This window comes from Lygodium microphyllum, chromosome 2 (assembly GCF_053477565.2).
Source record: "Lygodium microphyllum isolate KBCC chromosome 2, Lygodium_microphyllum_v1.1.10, whole genome shotgun sequence".
In the NCBI taxonomy this organism is placed as follows: domain Eukaryota; kingdom Viridiplantae; phylum Streptophyta; class Polypodiopsida; order Schizaeales; family Lygodiaceae; genus Lygodium; species Lygodium microphyllum.
In genome coordinates this window covers 133,573,343-133,599,621 of record NC_141136.1, presented here as the reverse complement: position 1 = coordinate 133,599,621, position 26,279 = coordinate 133,573,343, and positions in this window count along the sequence as shown.

The window sequence follows — 26,279 nt, the reverse complement described above, 5'->3', positions numbered from 1 at the left end:
TCCCTCTCTTGATGATTGGGGGGGGAGTGGAAGAGGTGTGGTGGTGGTGGTCTTTCCCCCACCCACCACCTGTCATATGCACTGGTTGGGGGGGGGGAGGTGGAAGAGGTGTGGTGGTGGTGGCCTTTCCCCCACCCACCACCTGTCATATGCACTGGTTGAGAGGGGGGGAAGATAATAGGCCTGTGGCCTTCCTTTTCCATCATCGTCATCCATGCCTGCATCCTTGACACCGTTGCCCACTCATTGTCGTCTCCTTCATCCCCTTGCCACTCGTTTCGATGGTGGCTAGGAGGAGGTAATTGAAAATAATTTCGATTTTTTTTATTAAATTAGGAGGGGGGGTTCCTACGCAACGTGGAAGGGGGAAATATTACAATAGGATATGCCGCACAAACCTTATGTATATAGTCATCAATGAAAATAACAAAGTACTTCATGCCACCTAACAACTTACAAGGCATGGGACCACTTGTATCCAAATGAACAAGAACCAAAAGCTCACCCATGCATGTCATACCAAACTTTTTGTGCATATTGCATGTATTCCTACTATATAAACAATGATTACAACTCAAAACATTTATAGTCAAGGGATAGAAGATACTGCAAAAGAGTAAGAATTTTCATTCCTTTCAAGGACATGTGTCCAAGGTGACGATGCCAACGAGATACATGTGGAACTGCATCCATTGTCAAAATATGGTCAGCTAACCTAGATAGAAGCAAGGGTAGAGAGTATTGGACTTAACACCATGTGCAATGATAAGATTCCTATATGTAATCTTCCATGAGAAATCATCAAAAGAAACTATATAACCTACATTATCCAAAACTGAGTATACCCTGACAAAGCATTAGTCAACTATAAAGTATTAAGAGAATAAGTTGCAAGTATGAAATCATCATCAAAATCAATCTGCACAACATTAATCTTTTCAATCTTAACACTGGACTTGCTAGGGATAATGTTGCAATCATTATATTTTGTCCTATGCTTTACACTTGCCCTTTTTCTTGTGCTTATCTTGGAGCATTTTATGGCACTATGGTTGAATATGCCCTACTTTCCCACAGTAACTTACTGCGAGACTATCCACTTGAATGAGAGTGAGACTATTGAGAGTCTTTGCCATGGCGATCACCACCATATTGCCTCTAATTGTCAAAACATGAGAGATGCTAGAAGCAGCAACATTCTTCTTGTTAACCTCTTTAGAGTGCACCCTTCTCTACATTCTACAACTATAACCCATCAATAGGTATGTTGGCACACATAGCAATATGAAATGTATCCTATGATTTAGGCAGTGTAACTAAGAGAAACAAGGGAAAAGGAGTGTCCTTAAATTCAATCCCCTGCTATGAAGACAAATGACTAATAATGGAATGAAAATCATTTAAGTGGGCTGACATAGAAGTGCCCTTCTTTATGTGAAGGTCCATGAGCTGCTTCAGCCAATACATTTGAGAAGTGGGGCTCTATTTTTCATAGCCATTGCAAATATTATCCCATAATTCCCATACAGACTGGCCATCAGAGACAACGTTATAAAACACCTACTTAGAGAGTGATAATATGGTGGTGGACTTACATAGCTCATCTAATTTAGCCTGGTCATCTACATCAATAAGTTTGGGCTTGACAACCTTATATTTCAAGGGCCTAACTTACTTTTTTTGCACTAAAACTTTTCATATTTGGGCCTTCTAGTAGCTGTAATTGGTGCCATCCAACTTGTCAATATTAAAGATAGCAATGATCAGTCAAGCCACCAACCATAATGAACGCAATGTTGAGGGTAAAGGTCCCTCCACCTAGCCACCCGTGTATTGCTACACTAACAGTTTCCACCACTGCACATTGCAAGTGGTGGCCCGTCACCATCACTTTATTCTTTATTCTTTTCGTGATAGTTTGAATAAAGAAAGGCCCTGTCACACATTGTGACTATTGGAGTTCCCATTTGGTCTCTCTCTCTTTCTTGCTCTTGCTCTCCTACCATAGCTCCTCCAAGCAAGCTTTGATCCTTCTCACCTTTCAATTGGTATCAAAGCATGGATTCATGACTACTCAAGCTTGGTTCGTGGCATCTTTACCTTCCTATTGATTACCTAGACTCATTGGGTCTCCTTCTCGACAACCATAGCCAACTCTCTCGAGCTCCCATCACTCCCCAGCTTCCCAAGCACCTTCCTGGTCCCATTGGGCAACCTTAGGTAATTCCAACAAATATATTCATTCATCTTCTTCAGGGCTACATGCTGATTACAGGTCTACAAGTCTGAGAAGAAGAAGGGGGCATCACCATTATACCTTGCTGGCTCCATATCTTGACATTGGCCTTTATGGGGCACATTAGGCTTGTTGTGTGCCTTCTTTGGCACCCCCTTAATCTTCCTACCACCCTAACCAACACAAAAATGTGAGCAGCAATCCCATACAGTCAGCGTGAATTTGTCCCAGTTCATGGTAGCCCTTGGACAGCTCATCCCAGTCTTCGCAACCTCATTTGGGGACTATACACTTGGTTTATGCTTGGTATTTGATCCTGAGACTTGGCATTGAGCATTGATGTGATTTACTTTAGGTTTTGGATTGTTATACACAGTTTACAAGCAACCCACAATAGTGCTACATTAGCATTTTATGTCGGGACCACTTTGGCATTGACATTGGTTGCCCAGTTGATCCCGAATGCTCCTTGAATGCTAGAGGAATGTATGCCTATGCAGCCCAAAACAAGGCAGCCCCCAATTATTATATTTTATGCTTATGCTACATGGTCATTTGATGCCCGATTATACCCAATTGGTGCCTATACATATGGGAAAGTATGCCTATGGTATTGAGCTTGGATTGAGCCATTGTTTGCTCAATTTTGGATATTTATTTGATGTTGGAATATTCAGGGTTGGAGCTCATTTTCTTATGTTTGGATATGCTTATTGGATTCAGGCTATGTCTTGGATGTATACATTGATGTAGTGACTCTTGGGGATCGACATAGAGCTTGGATTTGCTCTCCGATCATTGGTTGAGATTCAACCCGCTTCGCATAGCATTTGATTGCTCGAAGCTTACTTTGGCTATTTCTTGGCTTGCCAGAGTTACATTTTGGATATACTTGATATCTATGGATGCTATGGAGCCTATATGCTCGAGATGTCTCATTGATGCTTGATCTTGGACACTTGTCACTGATGCACTCTTACATGCTTTGTTCGAGCTTTCTTGCTTGACATTTACAGCTTTTGTGCCAATGGGAGCATCTTGATACGCTTGACAGACATAGAGCAGGTGGGTTTATGCTACTTGAGCATTCTGATACTTGAGACTCGAATCTTCACTTGGATGTTGCATGGTTGATATCTCATGGTCCTCACAGATGTACTTGGGCTTATTTGGGCTTTGCACTCCCTAAGCATACACCTATTTGTGTCAGGTCTTGCCAGTATTGTGTACACTTTGCTCTATTATACAAGGGGTGTGCTGGCTTACTGATGGATTCATTTGACATGCTTGGGTGTCTGCTCGATGTCTGTATGACTATCACATGTTGATTTATGCTCGCTTGATGCTGGTTATGCTTTGACAGTCAGTGGTTGACTTGGTGCATTCATTTTGCCTACAGTTTGCTCTCATTGTACTTGACTATAATTTATTACAACAAGCATTTATGTATGGACTAATGTGGAATTTTCGTGATTAATCATCCTAATTTTATGTACTTTTGATGGTACTTGGTGGACATCATCATTAGCTATCAATTCATGGTCATTTTGCCTTGGTTTTGGTGGTATTTTTGTTGTTTATAGCAAAAAACAAGCAGTTTTGAACTGTCTGCGCCATTTTAAACTGTAGTATGGCATCTTCTTCCACTGAAAGTGCTATATTCAACATCACTAAGCTTTTGATGGTACAAATTATGCCTATTGGAAGAGCTAAGTTTTGGCAGCTATTGGTGCAGAAATCGCAAATAAAACCACTAAGGTTGCATGGAGAGCAGCCTGAAACTATGATTGATGACGACTGGATGGAGCTTGATGAGTTATGCAGGTCCACCCTCATCTTGTCTCTCACTGAACAGGTGCATTATAATGCGGTTGAGGAAGCATAGAGTTCTTGGCAGCTTTGGGATAAGATCAAGAACCTTTATGATAAGAAAATTCTAGCAAGTCAGGTGTATTGGCTGAAACAGCTTATGGACTTGCGCATGAAGGAGAATATGACGATGTCTACTCATTTGAGCCAGTTCCATGCTATTCTCAAGAACTTGACTTCGTAGGGCATTACCTTTAATGATGAGGTTACTCCATTGTTTTTGCTTGGACTCTCAGTGAGTCATGGGATGTATTCCGCACTGCCTTATGTGCTCCTACTACTATTTTGAACTTGACTAATGTAGAGAGTGCTCTTCTGCAGTAAGAGATCAACCGTAAGAACTTGGATGCCTCTCGTGTGTCACATACTGTTAAAGGTAGACATGGTAATGGAAAGAATGATCGTGGGAATGGCCATGGTAGAGACTCAAAGAAGTCTAGGTCTAAGTAATGTGGTAAGTCCCACACCAAGACTTGTGAGAGAAACGCTAATGTGACATATCATCATTACAGCAAGAAAGGACATATACACCCACAATGTCATGAGTTGCTCAATGAGAAGTGCAAAGAGAAGGGGAAAGACAAAGTACAGGAAAAGTCCTCTGATCATAGCATGGTACCAGGAAATCCAGTGTGAAAATCAAGGAAATAAATGTCATAAAGACTAATGACTCTGATGGGGAGTACGTACTTGTAGCAAGTTCTTGTGATGTTACACTGTTGAACGAGGTTCACTCTATATGCGCAGTGCTGGCTTTTGGATTCTGGTGCTTCATTTTATGTCACACCATGCCCTAAGTGGTTCCACTCCTACCGTACTGTCTCTGGTTCAATTCGCTTGGGTGATGACAGGTTGCATGCTATTGTTAGCATTGGGATGTACAGCTACATTTCTCTACTGGCAATACTTTTATGTTACAGGATGTGCGTCATGTACTTGTGCTTACACAGAATCTTATGTCTGCAGGGCAGCTTGATGATTCTAGGTTTCATGTCTCTTTTGGAGATTCTGTGTGGAAGATCACACCTGGCAGAGTTGTGCTTGCTGAAGGTGCCAAGGTTGATAGTCTCTATTCTCTTGTAGTTGATGGGTCCTCTGTTGACCATGTTTTGTCCATGGGTTCCATCCCACATGTATCTCTTTGGCATGCCTGTTTGTGCCATATGTCCTTGAAGGGAATGAAAATGCTTTCTGGTTTGCAGTACTTACTGCCCCTTGACTATGCATGTTTTGATTCATGTGAGCATTGTCTTTATGGTAGACAAACTAGGAATATAATAAGAAGTCTAGTAGGACATGCATGAGTGAGCCCATGGCATTGGTACATTCAGATATTTGTGGGCCCATGCCTTGTCAATCTATGGGTGGTGCAAAGTATTTCGTGACGTTTATTGACAAATTTTCCCGTAAAGTCTGGGCTTATCCCATTAAGCTTGAGTCAAATGTCTTGGCTGTGTTTCAGATATGGTTTGCAATGGTTGAGAACTAGACTGGGCATAGGCTAAAATGCCTTAGGACTGACAATGGGGGAGAATATGTGTCACGTGCCTTTGAGAAACTATGTGATGAGAGGGGTATTAAGGGTCCCTTATACCCCGTCCCAAAATGGTTTGGCTGAGCGGATGAATAGAACCATCTAGGAGCGTGTATGTAGTATGCTCAGCCATGCAAGCCTACCACAGAGCTTTTGGGCTAAGGTAGTTAGTACAACTGTGCATATCATAAATAGATCACCTTCCAATGGTTTGGATTTCCATGTTGCAAAGGAGATATGGACTGGGAAACCTCCATCTTATGCACATCTACATGTCTTTGGATGTGAGGCATTATGACACGTGCCCAAGGACAAGCATAGTAACTTGGATCCTAAGAGTGAAAAAAACATTTTCCTTGGCTATGGAGATGCAGGCAAGATGGGTTACCACCTCTGGGATCCGCAAATGCGGAAAGTCATTCGCAGCCATCATGTAGTCTTCCATGAAGGAAAGATGCATAGGCAACTTGAGAAGATGGTAGAGATACGCAGGGTTATATTCTAGAAGGAGCCACGTACTCCAATACAACCTGCACATCCAAATGGTCAGCCTACAGCAGCAGTTGGTACACATGGCCAGGGTGTTGGATAGGCAACATAGTGTGCCGTGAGACAGTCTAATAGATGTCCACTTGACATATTTGAGCCCTCCATGCACTATGTCTTGGTTACAAATGCAGGAAATCCTCTCGCCTATGATGAGGCTATGTGCAAGGGTGACAGTCACTCATGGGAGAGGGCTATGAAATCTGAGATAGACTCCCTGTATAAGAACGTGACTTGGGATTTGGTTGCATTGCCTAAGGGAAAAAAGGCTTTACCATGCAAATGGGTGTACAAGCTAAAAAGTATCCTTGGAAACCCCAAGCCGGCTTATAAGGCAATACTTGTTGCTAAGGGTTTTAAACAGGAGCATGGAGTTGACTTTGATGAAGTTTTTTCTCTTGTGGTCAAGATGACCACCCTATGCTTGGTTTTGCCTTAGTTGCATAGCTTGACTTGGATATGTATCGGATGGATGTCAAGACTGCATTCTTGCATGGGGATTTGCATGATGAGATTTACATGGAGCAACCCAAGGGCTTTGCAGAACTTGGTAGGGAGCACCTAGTGTGCAAGTTGAAGAAAAGTCTTTATGGCTTGAAGCAAGCATCTAGGGAGTGGTATCATAAGTTTGATGCCTTTATGTAAGCATAGGGTTATAGCAAGAGTGCTATGGATCCATATCTTTACACGAAGAAAGCACGTGATGGCTCATTTCTTATTTTGGTACTTTATGTGGATGATATGTTGATAGCAGGGAAAGCTCATGATGAGCTGGATGCTCTCAAATCTCAGCTGAAGAAGAGCTTTGAGATGAAGGATTTGAGACAGGCCTCTCACATTCTTGGTATGCACATTAAGCGCGATAGGCATCAAAGAATACTCTACCGGGAATACATTCATAAAGTCCTTGAGCGTTTCCACATGCAAGACGTCAAGCCTATTGGATGTCCATTACCTTGTTATGTGAAGGTCTCATAGGCCGATTGTCTGCAGACACATGAGCAGAGGGCTGAGATGGCCAAGATCCCTTATGCATCAGCCGTGGGCAATTTGATGTATGCCATGATAGCCACTTGTCCACATATTGCCTTTGCAGTTGGTGTTGTGGCACGCTACATGGCTACACCTTGCAAGAAACATTGGGATGCCATGAAGGGTATCATGAGATACCTGAAGGGCACAACAAATATTTGTATTTTCCATTGCAGCCAGGATACAAGAGTTGTGGGATACACAGACTCGAATTATGCAGGATATGCAGATAGTAGGAAGTCTACTTTTGGCTATGTATTCACCTATGTTGGAGGTACTATCTCTTGGATGTCCAGGGTTCAGAAGTGTAGGCTCTCTCTACCACTGAGGCTGAGTATGTTGCAACCACTGAGGCTTGCAAGGAGGCCATATGGTTGGGCCTTTTGGTTCATGACCTTGGGATTGATACTATACCTACGTTGCATTCGGATTCTATGAGTGCTATTCAGCTAGCCAAGAATCTGATCTTCCATGCAAAGACAAAACACATTTAGGTGAGATATCACTTCATACGTGGGGTCGTGGAGGACAGGTTTGTTGACCTTGTCAAGATCTCCACTGACAAAAATCCTACAGATCTGCTCACGAAAAGCCTCACCAATGAGCACTTTGCCTTCCTCAGGAGATTGATGGGTGAGATGATGTTTTTCCTCATCCTATTGTACATGTGTACCTTGTATTTTCTTTTCTTTTTTCATTTTCACTCCTCACTGGGACAAATGCGCCTTTAAATGGGAGGTTATTGGGGGTAAAGGTGCCTTAGCCTAGCCACCCATTTATTACTATACTAACAGTACCCTCCACTACACACTGCAGGTAGCAGGCACCCATCACGGTCACTTTATTCTTTATTCTTTTAGTGAGAGTTTGAATAAAGGAAGGCCCGGTCACACATTGTGCCTATTGGAGTTCCCATTTGGTCTCTCTCTCTTTCTTTCTCTTTCTCTCCCGTCATAGCTCCTCCAAGCAAGCTTTGATCCTTCTCATCTTTCACACAAACAAGTGCAAAAACTATCAAAACAGACCACTGTAATTACTATAAAAAGTCCTAAAACCACTGCCGAATCAGGCTGAAAAATAAGGGATACTAACCAAGTAATGAGTTGTCCACAAACTCAATGCAAAGTACTATCAAATGAAGGTGACTACTCACATAAATAGTGCAGTAAACTACAATTACAGCATGCTGAAAATAAAGTACATCGATAAGAAATCAATGCGAAAGTTAGGGAATCACTAATATAGGACAAACTATAGCTGCCCCCCAAGAAATAGCTCCAACTAGCACTGAGTGAATATGAGACTAGCACTGAGAACTATCAGGGAATCAATGTGTCAAACTGAGATACATCCCATAGGCATAACCATCATGCATACAGTGTGTCTGAGGGTAACAAAAGAGACCAACTACAAGCACAACAGACTGAGTAATGTAACAAAAGCTCAATATATAACCAACCAAGATACATACATCACTGAAAACATCATGAGATAGAGATAGGTGCCAACCTAAAAGTAATGTCAAATCAACCCATTAAGCATCAACTGCATACATAAAGCATGACAAGAGCATGTACATGTCACCAAGTCCCACAGTCTCATTGTAAGACCATTAGATGGTAAAGCAGGTGGTTTTGCCCAATTTTTACAGAAAGATGATGAAGAGAAACGACCTAGATTAAATCTTTTAAAATTGGAGTTGAATTGCTTAGATCCATAGTTACCATTGGCTTGGAATTGCTTTGGACGTCTGTCTCTACCTCGCAGCTTGTCTTCAGTGTCGTGAGCTAGTGAAATGGCGTCTTCAAGAGTAGCAGGCTTGAACATGTTAACTTCAATGTAGTAATGCCCAAGAAGTCCAGACATATACTTGCGCTTGTGTGTCGCTTCAGGTACGTCTTCAAGCATGCGTAGCTGGAGTAGTGCATTCCAAAAATGCTCTGTATACTGAGGAATAGGCTCACGATCCCATTTTGCTGAAGAAGATCCCATTGCTTTATAGCTTTCTCATGAAATTGTGGAGGAAGGAAATTCTGCATGAACTTCTTCTTGAAATTCTCCCAGGTAGCGGGACAATCTATACTCTTGCGTACAACAGTCCACCAAAGAGATGCTCTGTCCACTAAATGATTAGTGACACACTTGATTTTATCTTTTTCTACATAGGTTTTCTCATGGAAATAGTCATCAAACTGACTAATGAATGCAACAATAGTTTTTCCTTCTCGTATGCCATTGAAAATACGGAATTTGAAACTTCTTTTACTTATCTTTGATTCCTTGCGGATGGTTTGAGCTTCGAGAGTTGCGTCGATGGTACGTCGGATAAGATCTTTAGATTGAGGTTCTTCTTTGTCGGTAGACGCTCTTTGTAAATTTGCCAGTTGAACTTGCAATGCTTGCCTAGCCCTTCGTTCTTCATCCAATTGCATCATGATTAAATCCATCTTTTGCTCCATCGTAGGTTCAGGTAGGTCGCCTTCAACCATAAGATCATCCATATGTGGTTCCGTCATCCTGCAAAACTCAAAAGACCTTTCTCACTCAAAATCAAGTTAGCGGGATGAGCGTAGCTCAAGTTTAGGAATACAAGGCTTATGTATTTTTGGGTATGGCTTTCACAATCTTCGAAAAATCTGCGTTTTATCCTTCTTCGTATACTGAAAGTACTTCAACAAACCTGCGTATGGGTAGAGTACCTTCCAATGAACAACTTTGCAGTTCGGAGTTTCTGCGCAGGAACAACCCTTCTATGAGTTTTAGACAGAAGTCAGTTTTGACTCCAATTGACTTGTCTGACTTGCAGAGTTGCAGACTTATGTGACTTGCAGAGTATGAATACTTGCAGAACTTAGTCGATTTATCTGACTTGCAGGATTTAGACTTGAGAGACTTGCTGAACTTGATTGGTTGGGTGTGACCTAAAGTTTGTGAGGACTTGTTTAATTAAGGAGCTTATGTGATTAAGCTTGGAGCTTAATGGGCAGCAAACGACGAAATTCGGGAAGAGGGGGCGTTTTTCTGAACGTGGCAAAAAATTCGGACACACTCTGAGAGCTCGCGTTGAAATTTTCGAAGCTTTAAGCTTCTTAAAGCTTAGCAAGCTTTAATACTAAGCTTACTAAAAATAAAAGCTTTTAAGCTTGTGAGCTATAAAGCTTATCTCACTGTTTTTTGACGACTTGATGAAGAAGATGTGGGAGTGGTCCTCCGCCTCTGCAGACCGGTCCTTTGCGATCCAATGATGGAAACAGGGGTTCTTGATCGCCAGAAATCTGCCTGTATCGACGGTTCGCGACGAGATTGACCGTAGAGCCCGATCCTTCCAGGAGCTCCGTCTTCGCACGAGATGGCTAGCGATTGGAAGCTCTTGATCTCAGCTTTGCTCTGATACCACTAGTGCGCAGATCGGATGCTGTACGCTTGCGTAGTGAATGCCGGAAGGTCCCCAAGAACAATAGAACTCTACTTTTTGCACAAATTACAAGGTAAAAAGCATGAACGATAAGAGCAAGAGACCAATTGGGTGCAATCTCCCCCCATGCCTTGTGTGAGCACTCCACAAAGCATGTATTTTATGTATTATTCATCTTCAAGCTCAAATAATAGCCCAAATTACAAAATAGCAAGATTTTAGCTTTTGAGTTTGCTTTAACAAAAAAATAGGAATAAAGCTAATGGACGGTGCCCAAAGAGTCTCACACGCCCAATACAATGTCCAAATAAAAATAACATAATCGTGCGTCCATGCGCATACAAAATAATAATAAATATCTGACGCCTCAATAAATAGACGTGACAAAATATAGACGCCATGCCTAAGGTATGCGCCCATCAAAATATAATCCATAAATCAAATACTCGCTATCCTCCAATGCTTTTCTCCGCCACTGCTGCTATCTTTACACATCAACTGAAGCATTCACAATCGTTAGTAAAATAATACAATTAAACCGACAAAAGTGAATACCTAGCAGTCTTCAGCTACATAAATAAATCAACTGGTTAGAAATAAATCCTAACCTTAATTTATTACGAGTGCGCACTCTAAACTCATAAACATTTATTAATTTAATATGCATTTTGCAGAATCACCCGCTATGGAATTACCCATGTACACACTAAATTAATGAAACGCCTGAAAAGGACAGGTGTCCCCATCAACTTCTCGCAGAAAGAATCCACTTTGTGTATGAGCCCCGGTCATCAAAGTTTACAGAATCCACTGTAAAACCTCACGGAATCCATCGTGGGACGGAATCCACCGTGAAATATGCCTCCTAGCATCATAAATCCACCATGAAATATGCCTCCTGGCATCAAATGTGCATGTGAAATGTTATGCTCCAATATGGGGCTCGTAGAATCGGTATGGTAGTAGCTGAGAGCCTTTCTCAATTCTCATAAGCGCACTGGCACTCCTCAATCCACTTGAATAGGATAATCAACTTGTAAAGTGTTCTAGCAATCAATGCACAGTTCAACACAAAGTGCCGATAGTACCCTATGTGTCCTAGGAAGCATTGAACTCCCTTATAGTTTTTTGGTGGTGGAAAGTTGACAATAACCTTGCTTTTAGAGAAGCCAGTGGCAATGCCGTTCTTGGACTTCACAAGCCCTAGAATACATCCATGTTTTATCCTCCAAAACTAGCACTTTAAGGGGTTTAAAGAGAGAATATACTATCTACACCATTCAAAGATTGTGTGAAGCTTATCTAGGTGTTCCGCCCAACTAGAGTGTACTATGCATACGTCGTCAATGAATACCTCTAAATTTTCTCCCCTAAGCATGTCCTTGAAGATGGCACACATTAGATGCTCAAAGGTGACACGTGCATTAGCTAACCAAATGGCATGACTATGTAATCAAATATGCCCCATTCCGTGGTGAATTCTATCTTGTGTCTATCATTAGGGTGATCCTAAGCTTGGTTATAACTTGAGAACTTGTCCAGGATACTATAGGCTTCTTTTTGGTGTGTTTGTTTTTAAGTGGTTGGGGTATCTCTGGATCCCTCTCAGAGCAACTTACTTCCATTTCTGAGCTAAACTCACAACCCTCACTAGAGGAGGGAGTCTCCCCTAGTAGTCAGAACTTTGAGACTAATTTTATTTGAAAGAGGCGTGGCACTTGGCTAGACTACTAGCCTTGCTTGCTCATAGTCTATCACACAAGTGATCAGACCAAGTGCAATCACATTTAGTTTTAAAGACTCTTATTTCAATTCTAAAAGTGTTGGCTCTCCGCGACTTGGAGGCTACTTGTATTTGTTTGATCACTCGACCGTCTATGTCATACTCTATTGTCTCAGCCTCTTCTTCAATTTCCTCATTTGAGGAGTAGTAATCCTTGTACTCATTGTCCAAATTGCTACATTCTAACTGCTCACTGTTGTCTAGGTATCTATTCTCAACCCTCTTTTCATCCATGATTTAGTGCCCAATTGTACATAAGGTTTAGGTCATGCACCTTGGTCCATTTCCATTTCAGCTCATTCATGAGGTCTTGGAGTGGCTTGAGATTGGCGGCTGCATTACCGGCTAGCTCCCTCATTAAGTAATCTAAAATCCCTTGGAGCTCAATTCTGTTATAAGGTATATGAAAAGGGGCAGGAGTTTGTCATCTACTAGGGCTTCTGGCTATCAAGCAAAGTAGTGCTAAAGGTGGGGTCTTACCCTTCAATAGCTGGGATGTGGTAGCTTTATGAGACTCACCTACTATCCTTCCTGCCTAATTATAATCCTCTTCTTTGTCCAAAAATGGTAGGTCGATGGTGGCTAGCATATGCATCCAATCTTGTTTGTCTTCATCAGGATAGGGAATATACTTCATTAATATCCCATACGAATTCCTAGCATGTAAGTCTTTCTTCTTCAAGATAGAGGAGATGGCATCCAAGTTGGCCAACGTGGTCTTCCAAGTGTCCATCTCAACTCTTAGTACCTCCGACCTATTACGTAGGAATATACGGCCATTACCCCAATCTTTGATTACTCGTGTATTTCACATCCAGGGTCAGTCTAGTAGAATGTCATAGTCTACTCCCTTCATAACTATGAAGTTCATTGAGCTGGACATCCGCTATTTTCAAGGGCTAGTCCTTCAACACTTCGAATGGCCTAACTTTCATGCCATTAGCTAGCATGATGTTAAACCTTGTAGTCTCCACCGACGGGTTACCCCATGCTTATAGGGTTGCATGGCTAAGCATACTAACTCTCGCCCCTATGTCTATGATTCCCTTGCTTGTGATGTCTCTGAGAGCTAGATTTTAGGATCTGATTTGGACCCATTCTTGGAGCGTTGGAGCCCGTTTTGGAGCCGGAAAGTGCCCTAGAGGTGTCAAAGAGCCAATTTTCATGAAAAATCAAATGGTGGCAGATGGTTGAGCAAGAGTTTTCCTAGATGCATTTTGATATTAGGAATCTAACACAAGTCTCGGTTCGTCAATCCGAGGTCATTTGACCCCCATGCAATCCCCGCAAGGTTCAGTGTTATAAAGCAACTACCAGATCGAGAAGCCGTAAAGTGTGTGGGAGAGGCCAAGTTGATGGAGTTCGATGTCACAAAGCCGCCTGTCTAGTCAAATTGCAAATCTAAGTTTGTTTGGGCCTTGAAAATTGAAAAATCCACTTGCAAATCAGTGTGAACACAAAAAGATGAACCAGTTATTTTAATGTTTTAAACCTTAGGCTTAATAAAAGCCTTGAAACTAATGCAAAAATTGTTGAACAGAGGGAAGCGTCAATGCGCCTTCTCATTTTTTCTTGATGCCTCTCCAATTCAAACCCGTTTGGAGAGAGAGAGAGGGGGAGATTCTTGATCAGGGCAAAGAGAGGAACAAGATGGCTGCAAGCTTGCTTGGTTTAATGGAGGATTTAAAAATATCTTTTTTTAGTCTTTCTCTCGCCTCCGTCTCTCTCCTCTCAAGGGGCAGTTCATGCACATGAAGAAGAATGAAGACCGATTGACAGATGCTTGTCCATCATGAACGGGATTGCTCCAAGATCAAGAGGAGGCTAAGAGGAGATGTTCGGCATCGAATATTTGTTGTTGGTCGCTCCATTGGCAACCCGAAAAAATAATCCAAAAATCTGCAACACGCAAATAAGCCGTATGCCTTATTTTTACAAAGGAAATTTGCTTCTTGTTGACGTTTGATGGTTGAAATGGAATTCATATGGAGCAAAAATTTGTTTGGAGCTTTTTTGTATTATGATTTGAGAGCTGCGCATTAAAAAAATACAGACCCGTAATGATAAATAATTGTAATAATTATATTATGGCCCAAAAAAACGTATTTTTAGTGTAAAAATGATGGATTTATGGGATAAAATTCTAAGGTAAAACATCTTTCAGCTTTCATGATTAGTCATTAATCACAAATCAAAACATAATCTATTTTAATACACAAATAAATAGAGAAAAATAGCAAAAAATGAAAAAAAAAAAGGATTTTCGTGTTTAAAAAATCTAGAAATTTATGATTCATGGTTGTGCCTATAAGACAAAGCTTAGGCATAAATTTTGGCTTGAGTTTGGCTTTTTTTATGTGTCATAGTTCATGTTTTTCTCGTTTTATGCAAAAAATACATACAAAATAATACCCTACACCTATGCAACACAGCATAACCTAAATGCTAGAGGGAAAGGGTGATGTTAAGAGATTAAGAGGGCTCAGAGGGTTTTAATCTTTGAAATGTTTGATTGTGCATTTCATTTAGAATTGTGATATTTTAGTTTAAGGGACTAGTAGCACAAGAAATCGGTGCTAGTCTCCATACATCGAAGCATACGTTTAGTGGAAATCATGAAAGGGCTGTTTTTTTCACATCACAAAATGCTAATTTGTTAAATATTGTTTGTGCACTAGGATCATATGCACTATGCATGACTCATGGCACGATATCAGTTCTGGATTGCATAGCAATTGTCTTCCTAGGACATGGTTGATACGTTGAGTGGAAAGGAGCCTTCACTGTAGGTCAATTGTACAGTTTCCTTGGGACTGTTTGATGAGGATTTATATATTCGTGGATCATAAAAAACAAGAAAAGAGTGGAGTCTGTGCATTATGTCTTTTATGTTGGAGCAATGCATCTTGGGGCCAATCCCTGAGGTGTAGGAGAGTCGCACTGGAGCCGCGGCAATCAGTCGGGCAGCTTCTTCATTTTTGTGTGATGAGGCACTATGCCTATATGTTATGGGATCTCCCTCTGAGGAGAAGGGAAGGTAAACGTTGGACTACATATCATCTACAAATGCATAATTAAGTCTATCTAGTATATATTGGTGTATTATAGATGCTCCTGGTCCACAAGGCCATATAGTGGGATTGTCTATTGTGTGCATGAGGTCCAGCTAGTACCATAGCGAGTGTCGGCCCATTTTAGGTCCCATGACTGGTGCATTTTTTGGGAGCTACTTATAAGTGGAAGTTTTCGAATCTAGGTAGTAAAGGGACCTAAGTTTATAATTTCCATTAGTAGTGTGCTAAGCTGCCCATAAAATGGGCTTTTTTCAAGGATGGAAAACCTTGGCTTTGCCTATACAAAAGTTACTGAAAGATTTAGTTAGTTATGTAGAGCATGAGTCCTCTATAGAAGATAATTTAGGTGATGAGAAGAGTAACTAGTTAGTGGTTACCCCATCCTCCAATGCATTGGCATGGGCCGAGGTTCGCCTTGGTGTGGTCTCTACCCAAGAGAAATCATGTATAACCATCCATCAACCTAGAGGGCATGGAACAAGTATGTTGGAAGCTATGGTGGTCATGGCATCAACAAGTGATTTTGCTAAAGCCATAGCGCCATGGGGAAAACTCGACATACAGTGGAGTGCAGTTATGGATAAAACATTCCATGTGGTGGGGCATCATGCCAAAATTTTAGGTATCACAAGGATGCTAGAAGCCCTAGCTGTAAAGGGAAAACCATTGCTTAAAAGGCAGGGTCCCCAAGTTCTAAGTGCTAAGGATAAGTTTTCTTTTGATGAGGGGTAGAAGCTCCTAGATAAAGCCATCATGGAACTGCCTACGAAGGGGCAAGATATGGAAGATCATCTAAGAAAGGATCGGAATGACATGCTAAGAGCTATAGGACTCCCTAGACCACTCTATGAGTTGACAGAAAGGGATGGCAAGGATAATATTAACCTCCCTACACCAGTAAAGGTGGAAACAGAAGAGATTGGAGACCCCAAGACACTAGAGTTAGGTCATGAATATGAAGATTTTAATGGCCCTGTGCTAATCCCAAAGTCTCCCAGTATTTCATGGTTTGGTAAATGAGGACCCAATGTTGCACTTAAAAGAATATGACCTAACTTGCCTTGCAAGTTGGTTCAATGATATTCATCGAATGCTTGTATTTTCTAGCATCCTGAAGGGAGAAACTAGGAAATGGTACTGGAGCCTCCCAAGAGGGTCAATTAAATCATTTGAGGAGCTATACGATAAATTTTAAGATGAATATGAAAAGAAGGTGCCTATGACCCAAGTCTTAGGGCAACTTATGTAGATAAGACAAGAGTCTTACCCTTATGCTAAAGAATATGCTAGAGCCTTTGACCATATTCTTAGGCTTTGGCCAAGAAGAGCCACTATATTGCTAGGTGATGTGCTATGTGAGCTCTTTATGAACGTCTTAGAGATTAATATGCAAATCCAAGTGAGGATGCGAGATCCTAAGTCATTAAATGAGGCCAAGTGGCATGCAATTGACTATGAGCAGTATATTCGAAGATGTTGGAAAAACATTTGGAGTTTCCCCTGCTTGTTGCAAGTGCATCCAAATATCTAGCCAATTTTGCAAAGAGAAAATCCTTTTGCTAATACCAAGACAACCTTTGGCAGGGGATCTTGGTAGCCAAAATCTACAAGCATGAAATGGAAAATCGAGGAGTAGTGATAATATGCCTCTTGGGGATAAAAAGATTCCACAAACAACAAGTCCCATCAAGGCTTGCAATAGTTCCACGAGAGGTAGTTGCGATGGTGGCATTGATAGGACCATCAGGCCTATGAGTAAAGATAAGCATACTATGAGTGGTCCTAGTTGTGCTGCTAGTAAGGCTCTTGGGAAGCCCTTTCAATTTATAGATGAATCATGCTTTTGAGTAGATGTTATTCCTTTTAGTAAAAGCATGGTTCCTATGAATAAGTAGTTGTAGAGTGGACAAAGGCAAGTAAAGATATCTCATATGAAGAAGATGTACCATGTTGCCCAAGGTTCACCTATGCTGAGTAGAAGCGCTAAGGATGTGAGGTTGTCTGGCTATAGCAATAAGTCCATGTCATTGAGTCAATTAGACCAATGTGGCAAAATGAGGTAGTCTAAAAATATGAAATGGAATATGAGATGGGTTTGGAGACCCAAATTTTCTAAATCTATGATTGGTGTGTTAGATGAAGGGCCAAGAATTGCATGTGGACATGCTTTGATGGATTCCCAAGAGGATGTGACTAAAGCCCATAATGCTACATCTGACAATAGGGACCACCCTGAGATGCATCTATGTGATGTGCCTAGGTGTGAAGCTCTATATAGTTTGGGTTGTACCATTGATACATGTAATGATCCAATTAGAGAAGAGTTGAATGATCATAAATCCATGATTCTCCCTGTAGGAGGAGTTACTAAAAAGTTGGGGACAAGCAATCCATTTAAATGATGACCAAGAAGATGAGTTATATCAACCTAATGATGTCATTCATTTAGCTCATAGTACCCAAGAAGTGATAGCCCTTATTACTAAGATATCAGTAGAAAGGCTTGTGCTAGTGGATCTACAAAGGAGCCAGATCAAGCTTTTAGCTGACTCGCATGAGTAGCATGGGGCTAGTCCTCCTATTGTATGCTATCCTTAAGATGTAGTATATATGCCAAAAAGACCATCCATTAGATGCAGCCAAATGAGCTACTTTCATTAGGCCAAGAGGGCTAGTTAGTTTGTAGTAAAATGTACTATTTCTTTAGACCAAGAGGGTCTTATGTCTGTTTGGTGGAGGCGTGTTTAATGGTTTGTTGTTTTAGTGATTGCATCATATAGGTTGACGAGGTGCTGGAGGGAGCCTTTGCTACGAAGAAGCTTCTTGTGGCCATTCCAATTTGTTTCGTCCCCTTTTCGAGTCTTTTTCCCTTAAGAAAATAATGATACATATGTATGTAACGGTGCTCTCTTTCTATTTGTTGGGGACTATCAATCAAGGCATGAAGTCTCAGGTTTAGGTTATGTATGTCTGTGGGAGGTCTGACTAGTCATTGCCTCCTACAAAGGCATTGTCAAGTACTGAAAGACCTGTTTTAGACGGGAGTTCTAGTGATCCTGTTCTGCTGACCTACTAGGCGGCTGTTCTAGGAGGTCTTGTAAGTGTGGGGCAATTAGAGAAGCCTACTAAAACTAACCCAAAGGGGGAAAAAAAATATCCAGAAGAAAATATATGAATATACAGAGGTGTGTAAAAAGAGGTTCTAACCCCTATAAAAATAGAGAAGAAAGAAAAAATATTTAAGCAGTCGTTTATTACCTTGTGCAAGCTTGGTAGGTTTCTCGGGGACGAGACAAGACCTAAGGCCGATGCATTGTCTTCCTAGGGGTGGCAACTAGCTTAAAAAACAAAGTAAATAAAAGAAGGTTGGAGCAAAAATAAAAGTGAGTGTTAGAAAAGGATTAAGTGTTGCCTTGCACGGGCTTGGTAGATTCTTGGATATCGAGACAGGACCTGAGGCCAATGCCCTGTTCTCCTAGGGTCACTACGCTCAGCTTTCTCCTTTTTACACGCCCGAGTATGGAAACTTAGAAGCTAAAAGGAAACTGTGCTAAAAGACATCATTTATTGATCAGGCTATAGGAGTCCTCGCCTAGTCGGAGCTCCTCCTTGAGTTGTCCTTAGTTACGTAGGTAGTTCAGACCACCACTTAGGATGACCTCTTTGATAGTTCTTTTTAGCTTGGCCGTGTTGGAGCAGCAGGTTAGTGCCTAGCTTTAGGATTTTCTATCAGATTATGCTAGGCCTACTCCTTGTGGATTTCCTGCATTGGTTTTGTCAAGGAGTAGGGTGAGAGCTGTGATGTGTTTTGTTATGTATCTATTTTGTATCAACTTGATGCTCTTTGTGGTTGTATTTATGTGCAGATCTGTTCATGGGATTCGACGGGCTGAGTTGCCCTATCTTGTGGTCACCAATAAGAGCTAGATTTTAGTACCCGATTTGGACCCATTCTTGGAGCATTTGAGCCCGTTTTGGAGCTAAAAAGTGCCCTCAAGGTGTCAAAGAGCCAATTTTCATGAAAAATCAAACGGTGGTGGATGGCCGAGCAAGATTTTCTTGGATGCATTTCCACGTCATAAATCCCCAACAAAAGTCTCGATTTGTCAATCGGAGGTTATTTGACCCCCCATTTAATCCCCGCAAGGTTCGGCATTATAAAGCAGAGAGGCCAAGTTGATGGAGTTCGACGCCACGAAGTCGCTTGTCCAATCGGATTGCAAATCTAAGTTCGTTTGGGCCTTCAAAACTGAAAAATCCACTTGCAAGATAGTGTGAACACAAAAAGATGAACTGGTTATTTTAATGTTTTAAACCTTAGGCTTAATAAAAGCCTTGAAACTAATGCAAAAGCTATCGAACAGAGGGAAGCGTCAACGCGCCTCCTCATTTTTGCTCGATGCCTCTCCGATTCAAATCCATTTGGAGAGAGAGAGGGAGATTCTTGATCAGGGCAAAGCGAGGAACAAGATGGCTGCAAGCTTGCCCATTTTAATGGAGGATTTAAAATTCTCTTTTTTTAGTCTTTCTCTCTCCCCCATCTCTCTCCCCTGAAGGGGCAGTTCATGCACATGAAGAAGAATGAAGATCGGTTGATGGATGCTTGTCCTCCAGAATGAACTGGATTGATCCAAGCTCAAGAAGAGGCTGAGGGGAGATGTTCAGCATTGAAGATTTGTTGTTGGTTGGTCCATTGGCAACCCAGAAAAATAATCAAAAAACCCTCAACACGCAAATAAGCAGTATGCCTCATTTTTACAAAGGAAATTTGCTTCTTCTTGACGTTTGATGGTTGAAATAGAATTTATATGGAACAAAAAAAATTTTGGAGCTTGTTTGTATTATGATTGAGGGTTCTGCATTAAAAAAATGTAGACCCATAATGATAAATAGTCATAATAATTAAATTATGACCTGAAAAATCACATTTTTAGTGTAAAAATGAAGGATTTATTGGTTTCGGGGGGGGGGGGGGGAAGATACGAATGGGATAAAATTCTGAGACAAAACATCTTTCAACTTTCATGATCAGTCACTAATCACAAATCAGAAAATAATCTATTTTTATGCATAAATAAATAGAGAAAAATAGCTAAAATGGAGTAAAATAGGATTTTCGCGTTATAAAAATCTAGAAAATTATGATTCATGGTTGTGGCTATAAAAAAAAGCTGAGGCATGGTTTGGCTTTGTTTATGTGTCATAGTTCATGTTTTTTCCATTTTATGCAAAAAATACATACAAAATAATACCCTATATCTATGCAACGCAACATAACCTAAACGTTATAGGGAAAGGGTGATGTTAAGAGATTAAGAGGGCTGAGAGAGTTTGAATCTTTGAAATATTTGATTGCGCATTTCATTTAGAATTACGATATTTTAATTTAAGGGACTAGTAGCACGAGAAATCAGTGCTAGTCTCCATACATGGAAGCATACCTTTAGTGGAAATCATGAAAGGGTTGTTTTTCCCACATCACAAAATGTTGATTTGTTAAATATTGTTTGTGCACTAGGATCATATGCACTATGCATAACGCATGGCATGGTATGAGTCTTGGATTGCATAGCAATTGTCTTCCTAGGACATGACTTATACGTTGAGTGGAAAGGAGCCTTCACTGTAGGTCAGTTGTGCGGTTTCCTTGGGACTGTTTGGTGAGGATTTATATATTCCTAGATCGTACAAAATAAGACAAGATTGGAGTTTGTGCGTTATGTCTTTATGTTGGAGGGACGCATCTTGGGGCCAATCCTCGAGGTGTAGGAGAGTCGCAAAGTGGAGACGCGTCAATCAATTAAGGGGAGATTCCTGATATTTGTGTGACGAGGCATTATGCCTATATGTTATGGGATCTCCCTCTGAGGAGAAGGGAAGGTAAACATTGGACTGCATAGAAACTATAAATGCATAATTAAGTCTATCTAGTATACATCGGTATATTATAGACACTCCTGGCCTACGAGGCCGTGTGGTGGGATTGTCTGTTGTGTGTATGAGGTCTGGCTAGTGTCATAGCCAGTGCCGGCCCATTTTAGGTCCCATCAACCTCCTAATGCTACCACTGGTAGGACTGCATGCATCTTGGTGCCCTCCTAGAAAGCATTTGCATGCAAGGACTAGGTATTGAATTCAGTGCTAGGCTCAGTATTTGTGTGGTTACATTGTGGTCATGCAAATCAGTTTTCCAGGCTTGTTAGATCCCTCTACCCATTTCTTTAAGTCTCGCCATAATGAGGAACTTTGCCTAAGTAGATTCCCCATTGGCAAAGTCACAGGGACCGATATCAATGTTGTAAGTAGGCTACTAGCTGCTTGCCTTTCATTATGCTCTACACTATTTTGCCATTGCCCTTGGGTAGTCTACCCGCCTGTGGTGCCTAGGCTTCGTCTTTGTGGTGCTACATGGGGTGCATATGCTTCTCTAGATTCTATGCGAGTAGGTCAGACAGGTGTGCTCACACTAGAGAACTTGTCAATCTCATCTTCTAGGATGGGCTTGGCATCCTTAAGGTGCTCTTAGGCCTCTCTCACCCACACTTTGATCTTGTCAACCACTTCCAATTGGTGCCTTGAGTCGGCAAACCTTGGTACTCCCCTTTTGTGTTGTCTTAGGAGTAGATGTTTCTACTTTTTCATCTATGACTCGCTTACCCTTCAATAGTATAGTGGCACTATCAATTTTAAGTGTCACTTTTTTCTTAAATCTCTTCCTTCTCCTACTATGACTCCTCTTCCCTATGGAGGCTGCATCAATGTTGCTAGATCCAGGTAATGAGATACCCGCCTGCCTCGTTTGCACCTTGGTCATGACATTCAATGAGATGTGAGTGGCCTCGCCATCAAGTGTCTCGACTCCAAATAGCCCCGAAGGTATAGATGGCACGATAGCTGAACTAGTGGACAATTTTTGCTTAGGGCACTCAACATACAAATCAGTGATTCCACACTATGAAGGCATCTCAAGTTGGTCTTTTCTCAATTAGCTTGCTCTTGTTCAGGGCAATGAGATGAGATGTGTCCTAGGTGGCTGCAGGTCCTGGTTCTTGGTTTTGACCTCCTTGACCTCTACTCCTTTCGCGACTAATGCCATCACCGATACTTGAGAGCTGATTTTGGAGCCCGAGAGGTGCTTAAAATTTAATTAAAAATCTGAATTTCGAGGGAAAATTAAACTCCGTCAAAGGCGATAGAGGCAATAGAGTCAATTTTAAGCAGTAAGCAACCGACGGGTGCCAAAAGTGCTTTAAAGACACACCAATTGATGATTGCAGTTTTTTCATAATTTTTTCAACTATCGAATTGGATCTCAAGAGATGCCAGGTAGTGCGGGACCCCAAGACAAACTGCCAAAATTTTAGACCTCGAATTGGGCGCTGGATGCGGGAGATAGGCCGCAAAAGAGGGCCAAGATTAAGAATTAAAAGGGTGTGACCCTTGAGGGGCCCCTTGGGAACCCAAAACTTGATGAATCGGGGGAGGGGGAGCATTTCTCAATAGTGCGTGAAGGAAAAGAAGGTGCCATTCTTGCAAGCGATGAATCCATGGAGGGAGGAGAGAGAGAGGGGCAAAGGCCACTTCAATACAACCCTACAAACTAATTACATCAATGATCTACACTCTTCCTTCACTTCCAATCACCGCCCTTTGCTCCTCCAATGGCTGCCTGGATTGAAAGATCATGTTTTAGTCTTTCTCTCTCCTCCCTCTCTCTCCTCTAAGAGGCAATTCATATGGAAGAAGCCCGATTGGTGAATGCTCGTCCAACATGGTATCGGATTGCTTCCAAATCGAGTGGGGCTGAAGATGGATGAGTGGACAAGGACTGAGCAATGTTGGACTATTTTTCTATCCCGAATCAGATTTGAAAAACCCGCAAATAAAAGGAAAACATCAGTACCTTTTTTTAATGAAGAAAAATGACTTTTTAAAAATATTTTACTGGCCAAATGATGGTGAATGCTCGTCCAACATGGTATTAGATTGCTTCCAAATCGAGTGGGGCTGAAGATGGATGAGTGGAGAAGGACTGTTGGACTGTTTTTCTATCTTGAATCAAATTTGAAAAACCCGCAACAAAAGGAAAACATCAGTACCTTTTTTTTAATGAAGAAAAATGACTTTTTAAAAATATTTTATTGGCCAAATGATGTTCATATTGGATGAAAATTGGTAGGAATGTTGTTTGTTGTATGTTTGATGAGTCTATGTCAGAAAAATTAGAATACATAATGCCATAATACTGAAAATTATTTTCTAAAACCTAAAAAATACGCACTTTACAAAAAAATGGGATTTTTGTCATTTCGGATTTAATAAAGAATATGCATATGGGATGAAATGTGAAAAATGAGTAATTCTTAGTTGTCATAATCAAAAAAACCAAAAAAATCAGTAAGTACTCTATTTTTTAATGGATAAATAGGGAAAAATAACAAAAAATGAAGAAAAACAGGATTTTGTGCTCTGAAAAATAAGGAAAAATATGGTTAATGTGTGTACATGTTTGGCAAGGTTAAGGCATGAGGTATAGGCTTAGTTTAGGCTTATTTATATTTTTTAGTGTGTTTTTATTACTTTATACATAAAAAATGACAAAAAATAAAACCCTACACCTGTGCAGCAATGCAACACATAAATGATAGGGGGAAAAGAAGGGTTGTGGAAGTGTTTAAGTGTGGAAAATGAGGTAAAGTTTGAAAATTTTTTGTGCACATCATATAGGATGATAATAATTTAAGTTTTAAGGGGCTAGTAGCACGAGGTAACTCAATGCTAGTCTTTAGCAATGCATCAATAACGACTAGATTGAAAATCATTGAAGGGCTGATTTTTACACTCCGCTTTACTCATTTTTTTGGAATAAAATGTTTGTGCACAATAAGCATACACTCTTGCATTTTGCATGCATATGGTATAATCTCTTGGATGCATGGCACTTGTATGCTGAACATTGACAAATGCTGAGAGTGTGAGGAAATCCTTTGTTGTAGGTTAGACGAGCGGTTCCTTGGGATGAGTTTAGTGAGAAAATATAAACTCCTGGATCATTCGATAAATGAAAGAGTGGACTATGTATCATGTGTCTTAGATGTTGAGGCAACGCATCTTGGGACCAATCCCCTTGATGTAGGAGAGCTGTAGTGGAGTCATGGTAGTCAGCTAAGAGGTGCTTCCTTATGTTTGTGCTACAAGGTATTATGCCTATATGTTATGGGAGCTCCCTCTGAGGAGTAGGGGAAGGAAAACGTTGGACTGTGTCCTATAACAAATGCAAGATCAATATTAGAAATTAGTGTAGTGTGAGCCTTAGACGCTCCTAGCCACGAGGCTGTGTGGCATGTCTTGTGTGTCTTCGAGGTCCCCGGGGCTAGTACTAGAGAGCCGATGTCGGAGGGCCCATTTTAGGTCCCGACAGGTGGTGTGCTTTGCTGGGAGCCACCAATAAGTGGTGGTTTTGAATCTATGGCCTCTAGGGACCAAATAGTCAGTTTATGTCCTCCGACAAGAACTATCAAGCCGAAATACAAAAAGAGGAACATGCTGAGAGGGCTAGACGGCGGGCTGGGATTCTAAGGCATTATTCTCTTCAAAGGAGTAGCCCGATTCAAATAAATGTTAGTGGCTTTAATAACCCAAGTGTCACAACTAGCCCTTTGAGTGCAAGAGGAAGTCTTAATACTTCCCCTCTTCTAGTCAATCAACCCACTTCAAGTGGGGGTGCAGTTTTACCTACACACAAACTCGTGTTGTCAATCCGGTTGTAGCCATGGCACAACCCATTGCAATTCCAGTAGGGACATTGGTTTTGCCGGCATTAGAAGCACCATTGCCCACCTTCCATGGGTTAGCAGAAGAAGGTGGAGACTCCATATTAATGAGTTTTAAAAACTCATGTTCAACTATCGAATCCAAGACAAAGGACACTTAATGATGTTCTTCAATATGACAATAAAAGAAGAGGCAACAGCATGGTCACGGTCTAGAGACCAAAACCATAACTATCATTGACCAATTCTTCACGGCCTTCCATAGAAAGTTTGCCCCTAAGAGGGGTGGATAGTATTGGTTGCATGCCTTGAATGTAATATACTAGGAGCCAAATGAGAATGTCTAGTCCTATGCCAAGAAACTAAAGCAAGTTATTCAACTTGATACTTATATTCCCATTCCACCGGCTGCACAATTGCAATATTTCCTACATGGATTAGATTTTAACATCCAGGTGCAGCTTAGTAGTGTTGCTTTGGCCAACATTGACACTGCTATTACCCAAGAAGAAGGAGTAGAGTCACACTTGCAAGCGGCTTATGCAACAAGGGTAAATTGGAATGGCAATAATTTGGCGTTGACCAACGGGAGTCAAGGGACCCCATGACAAATGGAAGAGGGAGTATCATGCCAAATTTGCCTATGTTACAAACTCCTCCCACTATGACTATGCCTATGGCTAGTCAGATGGCCCCACTGAATGGTGGAGGCCAAACAACAAACTCGAATGTTGTCCTAGTAAGTCAGCGGCTGATTTCTAATCAAGTGGTTAGGCCGATGGGATGACACACAGACGATTGCGGCTATGAGTCAAGTGCCTCAAATGTCCTTGGTGAAGTCAAGGATATGATGAAGCACTACACTGACATGATTAGTGAACAGTATAGACAAATAGCTGTGGATGTCAATTTCCTTAAGAAGCAATAGAATTTGGTAGGGAGTCGATACCCTGAAGAGGGTGTCCCCTCAAGATTCAGCTGTAAGTGACGTGGTGGCCAACATTTCCCTAGGAATTA